Raw genomic sequence first — 13163 nt, forward strand, 5'->3', positions numbered from 1 at the left:
AAACAATATGCATTTCAATGTAAGTTCATACACCTAGAAGCAAAGCATGAAACCTATAGTTACAGGACATGGGACTCTATGTTAGGAATCAGTGACTCTCTGGAAAAAACTTGAGGACCATGATGGATAATCAGCTTCATATGAGCTCACAATGTCTCGCTGTGGCTAACAGGCCTAATGAGATCCATGGATAGAGCCCCACACGGATACAAAATTCATATCCGCAAATGGAGATATTCGTGAATATAAGTTCGTATCCGTGGAGCTGCAGGGTTCTACCGGGAATTGAAGTGGTGAAAGCAGCAGCATATTGGGCTGCCGCTCCCAAGAGCCAGCTCCCCGCACTGGTGGCTTCTCTGGCGTGGCTGTACCACCCCTAGCCCCACCCACTGGGGTGGACACCAGGGCACTGGCAGCTGTCCAGGGTCGTGCCAGTATGTGCAAATGGCTTACGTGCTTCTGGACAGGAGTCCCTTCCATGCAGCAGTCCGTCTCCTGTCAGGGAGCATGTGAGAGGCTTGCACACACTAGCAAGACCAGGGCAGAGATGGAGGTGGTATATCCATGTCAGAGGAGCTGCCAATTTATCTGCAGATACAGAAATTTGTATCTGCACAGGGCTCTATCCATGGATGTATAAACACAGGAATATTGAATAGTAGGGAAGTTACATTACCTCTGTATCTGGCACTGGTGTAACCACTACTGGAATATTGTAGTGTCAAGTTCTGTTGTCCACAATCCAAGAAGGATGTTGACAAAATTGGAGAGGGTTAAGAGAAAAACCACAGGTATGATTAAAGGATTGGAAAATATGCCTTATAGCAGTGGCCCCCAAATTTTGAGGGCTGTGCCCACTTTACCCCATCAGCTCCCCTTGCCCACACCTCCCCACCCGAGCCGGGAATGGGGTGCACTGGGTGGGGACATAGACAGGAGTAAGGGGGCTGAGGCTGGGACCACAGGGATGGGACTGGGGACGGGGACCAAGCTGCAGGTGGGGGCGGGGACAGGAGCAGAGTTGCAACCAGGCCCCGGTGGGGGTCAGCAGCCAGGCCCACAGCTGGGTGCGGCTCCATTCCTGGCCCCACCCCTAGCCTCGGCCCCAGGTGGGAGCGAAGCCACAGCCAGGCCCCCAGCCAGGTGCGGAGCTGCACCAAGGCTGGGGATGGGACCAGGCACAGGGCTGGGAGCCGAGGCCATGGCTGGGTGCAGGGCCATAGCAGAGCTCGGGGCAGGGAGGGGCTGGGTGGCGTTCCCTCCCCAACCTCCCTGGGGGCAGGCCTGGACCTGCCACGCCCGCTTATAGGTCCCACAAGCCCCCCTAGGGGGGTGCTCACCACACTTTGGGGACCTCTGCCTTACAATGAGAGACTCCAGGAGCTCCATCTATTCAGCCTGATAAAAATAAAGTTAAGGTGTGACTTGATCACAGTCTTACCTACATGGGGAACAGAAATGTGATAATAAAGGGCTCTTCAGTCTAGCAGACAAAGTTTAAAACAAGATCTAATGGCTGGAAGTTGAAGCTAGAAAAACACAGATTAGAAATAACTTGCACATTTTTAATAGTGAGGGTAATTAACCATTGGAATAACTTACCATAGGTTGTGGTGCATTCTGCATCACTGATAATTTTAAAATCAAGATTGGATGTCTGTCTAAAAGATTTACTTTAGTTCGAGCAGCTATAGGACTTGATGCAGGAATTAATACAGGGAGTCCTATAGCGTGTGTTATGCATGAAATCAGACTAGACCAGAGGTTCTCAAACTGAGGGTTGGGACCCTTCGGGTGGTAAGGTTATTACATGGGGGGTCGTGAGCTGTCAACATCCACCCCAACCCCGCTTTGCCTCCAGCATTTATAATGGTGTTAAATAAATAAAAAAGTGTTTTTAATTTATAAGGGGGGGGGTCACACTCAGAGGCTTGCTATGTGAAAGGGGCAACCAGTATAAAAGTTTGAGAACCACTGGATTAGATGTTCACAATGGTTCCTCGCCTTAAAATCTATAAATCTGTTATTTTTTAGTCAATACTATGGTTCATTTCCAGAAGGAAGTTTATTCTCATTTTCTTTATACCTCATCCCTTCATTCAAATATACATGTGACTCTTGCTCAGACTATATGTTGGTCTGTCTCTGTTTGTTTATTTCTGATACATTTCTAAGTCATCATCACCATAATATCTGAGATTTTCAGATAGTAATTTAAATGTCTTGTTATGACATTAATATTCCTGCTTTGATAGTGGGCTTCAGCAGCATGTGTTCAGGAATGGTCTAATAGATCCTAAGGTACCATGTTCACAAAAGCTGGTGACATTTTGTTTCTAAGGAGGAAGAATCAGTCATTTAAAAATAATTTTCAAATTCTGTGATTTTTCCATTTAAAACTAGCTAAGATTGTTAATATCTGATGAATGTATAGTATGTAAAGAACTATACTGTATTGTGATGGGATCCTCAGGGTGCAACCTGGGACTGTGGGAGCACTATGCCCCCTTAACTCACTAATATAGGTTGTCTCTCACAATGCCTTAGGCCTGGTCTACACTGGGGGTGGGGGGATCGATCTAAGATACACAACTTCAGCTACAAGAATAGCGTAGCTGAAGTCGACATATCTTATATTGACTTAGAATCACTTACTTCGCATCCTCACAGCGCGGGATCGACGGCTGCTTCTCCTCTGTCGACTTTGGTTCCGCCTCTCGTTGAGCTGGAGTTCAGCAGTTGACGGGAGAACTATCGGGGATCGATTTATGGTGTCTACACTACCTGCAATAAATTGATCCCCGATAGATCAATCGCTAGCCGCTGATCCGGCGGATAGTATAGATGTATCCTTACTGGTGACCAGTAGCAAACCCTTCCAGGAGCTGTTGTCACTCAGTACAACTGCATGTGGAGCCCCACACCCACCCAGACTGCATCAGTGATCCCAGAGTTGCTCACTGATCACACAGAGAAAGGCACCAGCTTAATCCCCCCAGCAACCAGCATTGTACTACCAGAATATATTGTCTTGCACTGCTCAAGATGCTTTCTTGGGCAATGCAAGTTTATGAATAGGTTCACCACTTCATCAATGGGAAGTGGACATACACCAGCCTTTGTAACCTGAGCAGATTTAACAGCACTTCAGTCAAAATCACTGGTAAGGATAAACTTTAGAATATGTTTATTGATTACAAAAGATAGATTTTAAGTGATCATAAGTAAGGCTATGTTTTTAATCACGGTATTTTTAGTAAAAGTCATGGACAGGTCACGGGCATAAACAAAAATTAATGACCCATGACCTGTCCATGACTTATATTATATACCCAACTAAATCTTGGGTTGGGGGACAGCCTGGGAGTCCTGGGGGTGCTTGTGGGGGGGCAGCCCAAGGGGCACTGCGTTGCTCATGGTGAAGTGGCCCAGGGACACTCCGTGTGCTTGGGGGCAGCAGCCCGGGACCCCTGCCAGTGCAGGGGGGGCAGACACCACTGCATAGCCCGGGACCCCTGCTAGTACTGGTGGGGGTGGGGGTTGGCGGGGCTGGAAGGCTCCCTGCCTGGCTCCCCAGAAGCGATGACATGTCCCTCCCTCAGCTCCAGGGCTGTCTCCAGGCACCAGCATTTCATGCTGGTGCTTGTGGCGGCAATCTGCAAGGGGCGGCAGTCCCTGTTGTTTTGCCCCCAAGCAGCGCGCCAAATTGCCACCGCAGACGGCGGAGGCAGTCTTGTGCCCTTAGGGCAGCACACGTTTCTGTGGTGGCGGCAATTCAGCAGCAGCTTCTATGTTTAGCTGTCCGTAGCGGCTTCAGCTAAACATAGAAGCTGCCGCCGAATTGCCGCCGCTGCAGAAATGCGCCCGCCGTCCGCAGCGGCAATTCGGTGCGCTGCTTGGGGCGGCGAAAACTGTAGAGCTGGCCCTGCTGAGCTTCTAGCCCCTGTGCATTGCCCCCGCCCCAAATGCCAGCTCCGCAGCTCCCATTGGCTGGGAACTGCAGCCAGTGGGTGCTGCGGGGGTGGTGTCTGCAGGAAGAGGCAGTGTGCAGAGCTAGGAGCTGAGGGACGGGGACATGTCGCTGCTTCTGGGGAGCCTCCCAAGGTAAGCACTGCCCAGAGCCCTCGCCTCCTCGTGCCCCAACCCCAAGCTCTAAGCCCCCTCCCACATGCACCCAAACTTTTGCTGCTGCTGCTAGGAGGGGGAGAGGATGGTGGCTCGAGACTGCCCCAGCAGCAGCTTGTGCGGCTGGCCCAGGGGCTGCCCTAGCTCCTCAGGAGGCCCCCGGGCCAGCTGCACCAGCCGCTGCAGAAGTCACGGAGGTCCCGGGAAGTCACAAAATTCATGACTTACGTGATCTCTGTGACAAACTCTCAGCCTTAATTATAAGTGATAGGCAAAAGTCAGAGTAGTAACTAAAGGAAAATAAAAGATCGGCACGCAGTCTAAATGCTCAGTCTTATTAGCATAGCGCCCCTCTCCACCTGGTTACCTCCTTTAATGGCAATCCGATTACAGGTTTTGATGGACAGGTCTGGGTTCTTTTGGATCCCACCACTCAGCAGGGTGAATCTTTTTTTTCTTTTCTGCTATGAAATTATTTGGCGGTATCACCCTCCCCCCCCATCGCTCCTTTCTGGCAGGGTCACCAGGGCAGCTTGGGTGGAAAATTCTAACTACAGAATAATCCCCACTTACTTGCTAGATAGTTGGAGACTTCCAAGAAATAACACAACACCTAAAAATATATTCAACACAATAATTATATTAAACAGGCAAGATATACAACATAACAGGGTGAAACACTATATTTAGGGTCACCGGTGCCCATGCTTAAAATACCCATGACTTGATGTAACAAGTGTAAAATTAGTGTCCTGTTGGTACAGGTACTTTGCTGGGGCCCCTGATAACCTATAAAATTCTCTGCAGTGGTTTAGCAGTGTGGCTGACTGGTTTCATTCACTACAGCCCATAAGACCCACAAGTGGGAGCAGGTGGCGAATCCTTCCACAGGTGTAATAAGCAGCAGGTTATAAAATCCTCAAATCCTCGCTCCCTGGCTTGAGGACACATTTCGGGGAGTAGAGGGTCCCCAAAACAAATTCCCTGACTAACTAAAAGCTGGTGCACTCACGAACTCCATGAATATCCTTCAGGTTTAAAGATGACGCTGGACTCCTCAGTCACTGCAGAGGGGCTGCTGTCTGCTGGCAGGGATCCTCCTCAGGCAGGAATCAGGCTGCATCGGTCCCAGGATTTCCCCTCACCACAAAGGGGTGCAGGGCTCAAGATGTAGGTTATACAACTACCCTAACATCCAAACTGTAGCCTCCTAGCCCAGCCTCCAGTCACACACTCAGCAGGCACCTTCCCTGGACTAGCAGAGCTGACCATGTGGTGACTAGTTTCACCAAAGGAGCTGGAGGTGAACCCAGCCTGGCTGGGGAAATTTCCCAGCCAATGTAACAGTTGGGAATCATCCGTGGGGAAGGAAAACCCAGCTGAGGGATCTGCTTTCAGGTCCCTAGAGGCCAGTTCTCAAGGGGAATCCTGCGTGCAGGCCTGGGACTCCCCAGCTCTCCACACAGCCAGTCCTGCCCTGGCTGGCTCCAGCCTCTCCAAAATGCCTTCTTCCCTTTTCTGAACTCCCTGGGAGGGGCATCTGACTCCCTATTGGTTGCCAGGCAGACTCTGAGTTTGCCTTGGCTCCTCCTTCCTGAGCTGCCAGCAGACAGAGCTCCAGGAATCTAGGTCATCTCCTTGGGGGTTACATTAGACTAGACAATATCTGGACTAAGCAGTTTTTCTCATCCTACTGGATATTGCAGATTGTTTAGTCTTTCATTCGCGAGCTCTTCCTGTGAGCCTGGGGACCAGTCTCCTCAGCTCCAGTGTTCTTGATGCCTCCATAGGCATAGGTGGGGGAAGAGACAAGACAAACCATGTGGCCTCTGTCCTCTATTTTATATCCTCAGTCCATGTGCTTGGAAGAACCAAGTCCAGGCATGTCTGATGGGCATTGCTGAGTCCCCCCAGACAAGGTTGAGCACTTCCCCTCGTGTGGCTTTGTGCAAGTGAGCCATTGAATTGTAACTCCCTTGCTGGACAATAGCAGTTGATGGTTGTTTGACAGTCACTCATGCATTGGTTACCTCCCTTGTTGTTGTTTCTCTGGAGCTAACACCTGGGCAATACCCAAACTCTCAGCATATTTTAGTGGCAACCATACAACACAATCTCATAATTTCATATGCATTAATGATATACATATTTAGATAGAATGATGGGTTTCAGCAGATCACAACCATTCCCGTGATACCTTACATGGCATGATTTATATGCAATATCACAGTTTTACACAAATGTGAATATAGGGGTTATAGGGCACTTCCCCGAGGTATAAAGTGTATGTAAAGTACTTAAAGGTTAATGTTAATGGCTCACAGTAGGACTCTATAACTGTTGTTTTCCACAGGGCATTACTGCCAGTAAACAGAAAAGCCATACAATCTGTGTGTTGCTAGCATTCCATTATTGTTCCAGGTGAGGGTGGCTTTTTTCAGGCGAGGTGTGGGCTGAATACCAGTGAAGAGGATTGACAGGTTCGATATAAATGTATTTCCTAGTATGATAGGATTTTATATGCCAAAAGGGATCAAAAAATACCTTTCAAGTAATGTCTTTGTGAGAGGATCACACAAGCTGTACAAAAGGAAAGATCAATAGCAATGCAATGACATTCTTTTCATTTTCTTTCGGAACGTCATTCATGGCAGGGAGTGCTCAATCTTCTTGTCCCCCACATTAACCAAAATGTTAAAGTTATAAGGCATACACAGTGAAAAGTGCAATTAAAAGAGGAACTTTCCTTATGGGTCCTAAAATGCTCTAGCATAACATGTCATGTAGCAGCTCTCCTAATGTGCTCTGAGGCGCCTGGGTAATTGAGAGCATGCTGCATATTGTGTTTTCCCATTGATTCTGTGGTTGTTTATTTTCTCTTTTAATTTGTGGTTTGAGGGTAGACTTATTAACATTTTGCCCTTACACCTAGCCCAAAACACATTAGAAATGTTAATTAATATTAGTCTGCTCAACTCCCACTGTGAGGAAGATATTAATCTACCCATTTTCTATATGGATAAAATGGGGCACAAAGAGGCTATATGATTTGGCCAAGATCACACAGCAAGTCAGTAGACACAAGCATTAATAGTGTAACTGAAACATCCTTATTCCCATTCTTCCTCTTACAACTAGACAGCAGTTCCCTTGATATGAAGCTGCTTGTGAACAAAGCCCTATGTTAACAGAAGGTATAAAGTCCTTTCTCTAAGCAAAGGAGAGCTGTCAAGGTTTCTTCCCCACTTTGAACTTTAGGGTACAAATGTGGGGACCTGCATGGACACTTCTAAGCTTAATTACTAGCTTAGATCTGGTACACTGCCACCATCCTGAAGTCAGTGTCTGGAGCACTTCCTGTCCCCCCAAAACTCTCCCCTCCCTGAGTGGCCTTGAGGGACTTCACCAATTCCCTGGTGAACACAGATCCAAACCCCTTGGATCTTAAAACAAGGAGAAATTAACCATCCCCCCTCCTTTCCCCCACCAATCCCTGGTGAGTCCAGATCCAATCCCCTTGGATCTTAAAACAAGGAGAAATTAACCATCCCCCCTCCTTTCCCCCCACCAATCCCTGGTGAGTCCAGATCCAATCCCCTTGGATCTTAAAACAAGGAGAAATTAACCATCCCCCCTCCTTTCCCCCCACCAATCCCTGGTGAGTCCAGATCCAATCCCCTTGGAAATCCCCAAGGAAAAAAATCAATCAGGTTCTTAAAAAAAAAGCTTTTAATTAAAGAAGAAAAGTAAAAATCATCTCTGTAAAATCAGGATAGAAAATACTTCACAGGGTAATCAAAATCGTATAGTCCAGAGGAACCCCCTCTAGCCTTAGGTTCAAAGTTACAGCAAACAGAGGTAAAATCCTCTCAGCAAAAAAGGGACATTTACAAGTTGAGAAAACAAAAATAAAACTAATCCGCCTTGCCTGGCTGTTCCTTATAGTTTTGAAACATGAGAGACTGATTCAGAAAGATTTGGAGAGCCTGGACTGACGTCTGGTTCCTCTTAGTCCCAAGAGCGAACAACACCCAAAACAAAGAGCACAAACAAAGACTTCCCTCCACCAAGATTTGAAAGTATCTTGTCCCCTTATTGGTCCTCTGGTCAGGTGTCAGCCAGGTTTACTGAGCTTCTTAACCCTTTACAGGTAAAAGAGGCATTAACCCTTAACTATCTGTTTATGACACACACCCCAAATCTCAGACAGTGTGGAATCACACTGGCGGTGATTTCTTCCTAGAACTTTAGAATAAACAGATTAATAAAACACATGCACCTTTACATATACTACTAATTATGTAAAACTACAAGATTTTTACATTTTAAGGACAATTTTTAACCAATTGATTTTGGGAAACTTTTACGGGAGAGTGCATTAGCTACTTTGTTAGAAGCTTCTGAAATGTGTTGAATTTCGAAATCAAAATCTTGGAGAGCTAAACTCCATTGAAGAAGTTTTTTGTTATTTCCCTTGGCAGTATGAAGCCACTTTAGTGCAGCATGGTCGGTTTGTAGCTGGAAACGCCATCCCCAAACGTATGAGCATAGCTTTTCCAGGGCATACACAATGGCGTAGCATTCTTTTTCACTGATTGACCAGTGGCTTTTTCTCTGACAGTTTCTTGCTGAGAAACATGACGGGATGAAATTCTTGATCCGGTTCTTCCTGCATTAAAACTGCTCCTACACCACGCTTAGACGCATCTATGGAATTACTAGGAATGGTTTGTCAAAGTCTGGGGCCCTTAGCACAGGGTCAGACCTGAGTGTTGCCTTAAACTGGTTAAAGACCTTCTGACTCTCATCAGTCCACTTAACTGCATTGGGCTGTGTCTTTCTGGTTAGGTCTGTTAGTGGGGCAGCGATTTGGCTGTAGTGTGGTACAAATCACCTGTAATATCCAGCCAAGCCTAAGAAGGATTGGACCTGTTTCTTTGACTTTGGGACAGGCCACTTTTGGATAGCATTCACCTTGGCCTGTAGGGGATTTATTGTTCCTTGACCCACCTGGTGTCCAAAGTAAGTCACTCTGTTTTGGCCTATTTGACACTTTTTAGCCTTAACAGTTAGTCCTGCCTGCCTGATGCGCTCGAAGACTTTTTCCAAGTGTTCCAGGTGTTCTGCCCATGAATCAGAAAAAATGGCCACATCATTGAGGTAGGTAACTGCAGATTCTCCCAATCCTGCTAGGAAACCATCTACAAGTCTTTGGAAGGTGGCGGGTGCATTTTGCAGCCCAAAAGGAAGCACATTAAATTCATACACCCCTGCATGGGTGATGAAGGCTGACCTTTCTTTGGCAGGTTCATCTAGCGGTATTTGCCAGTACCCCTTGGTTAAGTCTAATGTAGAGATGAACTGAGCATGTTTCAATTTTTCCAATAGCTCATCGGTGCGTGGCATTGGATAGTTGTCGGGATGAGTTACAGCATTTAGCTTACGGTAGTTCACACAAAAGCGTATTTCCCCATCTGGTTTGGGAACTAGAACCACGGGAGATGCCCATGCACTGTTAGAGGGGCGGATTATACCCATCTGTAGCATGCTTTGGATCTCCCGTTCTGTAGCAGCTTGGGCATGAGGAGACACCTGGTAGGGTGGGGTTCTAATTGGGTGAGCATTACCTTTGTCAATGGAGTGGTATGCCCGTTCGGTCCGTCCTGGGATGGCTGAGAACACTGGTGTGAAGCTAGTGCACAGCTCTTCGATCTGTTGCCGCTGCAGACGTTCCAGGGTTGTGGAGAGGTTCACCTCTTCCATGCCACCGTCACTTTTTCCTTCGTAGTAGACACCTTTAGGCCACTCAGCGTCATCTTCTCCCTGGGCTGTAAACTGACAAACCTTCAATTCTCTGGAATAAAAGGGCTTTAGAGAATTAACATGGTACACTTTAGGCTTTAGGGTTGAGGTGGAGAATGCTATGAGATAGTTAACAGCTCCCAGGTGCTCTTGGACAGTGAATGGCCCTTCCCATGATGCTTCCATCTTATGGGCCTGTTGCACCTTCAAGACCATAACTTGGTCCCCTACTTTGAAGGAATGCTCTCTGGTATGTTTATCACACCAGGCCTTTTGCTCTTTCTGAGCATCCTTTAGGTTTTCTTTAGTAAGGGCTAAAGAGTGTCGGAGGGTGCTTTGTAGGTTGCTTACAAAGTCTAGAATGTTAGTTTCTGGAGAAGGCGTAAACCCCTCCCATTGCTGCTTCGCCAACTGTAATGGCCCCTTAACCTTGTGGCCATACACAAGGTCGAATGGTGAAAACCCTAAACTGGGATGGGGTACAGCCCTGTACGCAAAAAGCAACTTCTGCAACACTAGGTCCCAAGCATTCGAGTGTTCATTTACGAATTTACGTATCATGGCCCCCAAAGTTCCATTAAACCTCTCCACCAGGCCATTGGTTTGATGGTGGTAAGGGGTGGCAACCAAGTGATTCACCCCATGAGCTTCCCACAGATTTTTCATGGTCCCTGCCAGGAAATTAGTTCCCGAATCTGTAAGGATGTCGGAGGGCCAACTTACCCTGGCAAAAATGTCTGTTAAGGCCTGACGCACAGTTTTAGCCCTGGTGTTGCTTAGAGCTACTGCTTCCGGCCATCGGGTAGAAAAGTCCATGAAAGTCAGTATGTACCGCTTTCCTCTGGGGGTCTTTTTTGGGAAAGGACCAAGAATATCCACAGCTACTCGCTGAAATGGGACCTCAGTTATGGGGAGTGGCTGGAGGGGGGCTTTGACCTGGGCTTGGGGCTTTCCCACTCATTGGCACACCTCACAAGACCGGACATAATTAGCAGTGTCCTTGCCCATTCCCTCCCAGTGGAAGGACTTCCCCAATTGGTCTTTGGTTCTATTCACCACAGAATGGCCACTGGGATGATCATGAGCTAAACTCAAGAGCTTTACCCGGTACTTAGTTGGAACTACCAACTGTCTTTGATGACGCCAGTCTTCCTAGTGTCCACCAGAAAAAGTCTCCTTGTATAAAAGTCCTTCTTCTACAACAACCAGGATCGGTTAGAAGAGCTGAGAGGTGGTTGGGTGCTCCGTGCCACCCCCTAAGCTTCCTGAAGTCTGTTATCTGCTTCCTGCTCAGCCTGGAACTGTTCCCTTGAGGCTGGAGACATCAGTTCCTCCTTAGACTGTGGACTTGGGTTTGGTCCCTCTGGAAGCGATGTAGGTGATGGGGTTTTTTTCGTTGATTGTGAACCGCTTTCCGCTGGTGCACTATGTGATATTTCAGGCTCTGGCTGAGCCTCTTGGGTAGGGTTGTCTGCTGCTTCTGCCAGTTCAGGCCCGCTGGTGCCCTCTGGTTTTGGAGTTGTAGATGGGTTTGCAAGCACTAGAGTCAATGCTGGCAATGGTTCTGGTGCTGGTTGCTTTCCAGTTCTGGTTCAGGGCCTGGACGCACTATGGCTGTTGCAGTCGTTGGCAGGGGATTTGGTTCCACCACCTCTGTCTGGGTCTCTGGTAACACAGACGGGGCCCTTGTGGACGGCTCAGGAACAGGGATGGGTGTGGAAGCTTGCTTGGCCTGGCTGCGTGTGACCATTCCCACCCTCCTGGCCAGCTTCACATGGTTGGCCAAGTCTTCCCCCAGTAGCATGGGGATGGGATAATTGTCATAGACTGCAAAAGTCCACATTCCTGCCCAGCCCTTGTCCTGGACAGGCAATTCAGCTGTAGGCAAGTTTACAGATTTTGACATGAATGGGTGAATTGTCACTTGGGCCTCTGGGTTGATGAATTTGGAGTCCACGAAGGATTGGTGGATAGCTGACACTTTTGCCCCCGTGTCTCTCCATGCGATAACCTTCTTTGCACCCACTCTCAAGGTTTCCCTTTGCTCCAAGGGTATTTGAGAGGCATCTGTGCCTGGGGATCTTTGGTGTGATTGTGGTGTAATGAATTGTAATCGGTTTGGGTTCTTGGGGCAGTGGGCCTTTATATGTCCCACTTCATTACATTTAAAACATCGCCCAGCTGACTGGTCACTGGGTCGAGGTGGGTTGCTGGAGACTGGTGAGGTGAGACAACAGGGTGTCTGGGGCTTTCCTTGGGTTGTAGGTGGGGTCTTGGGTTGCCCCCCAGTGATAGGGTTTATTTTCAGTTTGCCCCCTCTGATATTCGCTCCCACTTCTAGTAGTTTTTTTTCTTTTTTGCCACTTCCACCCATCTGGCTCCAATCTCCCCCACCTCGGTTACAGTTTTGGGTTTCCCATCTAGGACGTACCTTTCTATTTCCTCAAGAACACCCTCTAGGAACTGCTCAATTTGCATTAGGAAGGACAGCTCTTCCAGAGATTTAGCACTTGCTCCTGATATCCAGGCATCCCAATACTTTCCAATGTGGTAGGCATGTCGGGTAAATGACACATCAGGTTTCCGCCTTAGGGCTCTTAACCGCCGACAGGCATGCTCAGGTTTTAGCCCCATTCTGATTCTGGCCTTGGTTTGAGAAAGGTTGTAATCGTTCATGTGTTCCTTAGGCATTTCAGCCGCCACCTCTGCTAAGGGTCCACTGAGCTGTGGCCTCAGCTCTATCATGTACTGGTCTGTAGGGATGCTGTACCCATGGCAGGCCCTTTCGAAATTTTCTGAGAAGGCCTCAGTATCATCACCTGCCTTGTAGGTGGGAGCAGCAAAGAATCCCGTGCCACCTTATAGACTAACAGACGTTTTGGAGCATGAGCTTTCGTGAGTGAAGTGGGTATTCACTCATGAAAGCTCATACTCCAAAACCTCTGTTAGTCTATAAGATACCACAGGATTCTTTGCTGCTTTTACAGATCCAGACTAAAACGGCTACCCATCTGATACTTGTAGGTGGGGAATTTTCTGGGATGGGAAACAGTACCTGGAGAAGGGTTGTTAGGGTTGGCTGGTACATCTGCCTTAGCCCTTGCTAATTCCAAGGCCTGCTGGTGGGCCTCCCTCTGGATCTCCATCTTTTTTTGTTTTATCTCCATCTCTTTTTGTTTCATCTCCATAACTCTCTGGTGGTCAGCCTCTTTGGCTTTCTCTTCTTTCTCTTTCTT

At 47.8% G+C, this 13163-nt stretch overlaps 1 protein-coding gene across 1 annotated transcript in view; it reads left to right on the forward strand.

Moving 5' to 3' along the window:
• Positions 1 to 13163, forward strand: part of PTPRR (protein tyrosine phosphatase receptor type R) — a 229956-nt gene that overhangs the window by 107848 nt on the left and 108945 nt on the right.

Source organism: Gopherus evgoodei, chromosome 1, assembly GCF_007399415.2.
Source record: "Gopherus evgoodei ecotype Sinaloan lineage chromosome 1, rGopEvg1_v1.p, whole genome shotgun sequence".
Taxonomy (NCBI): domain Eukaryota; kingdom Metazoa; phylum Chordata; order Testudines; family Testudinidae; genus Gopherus; species Gopherus evgoodei.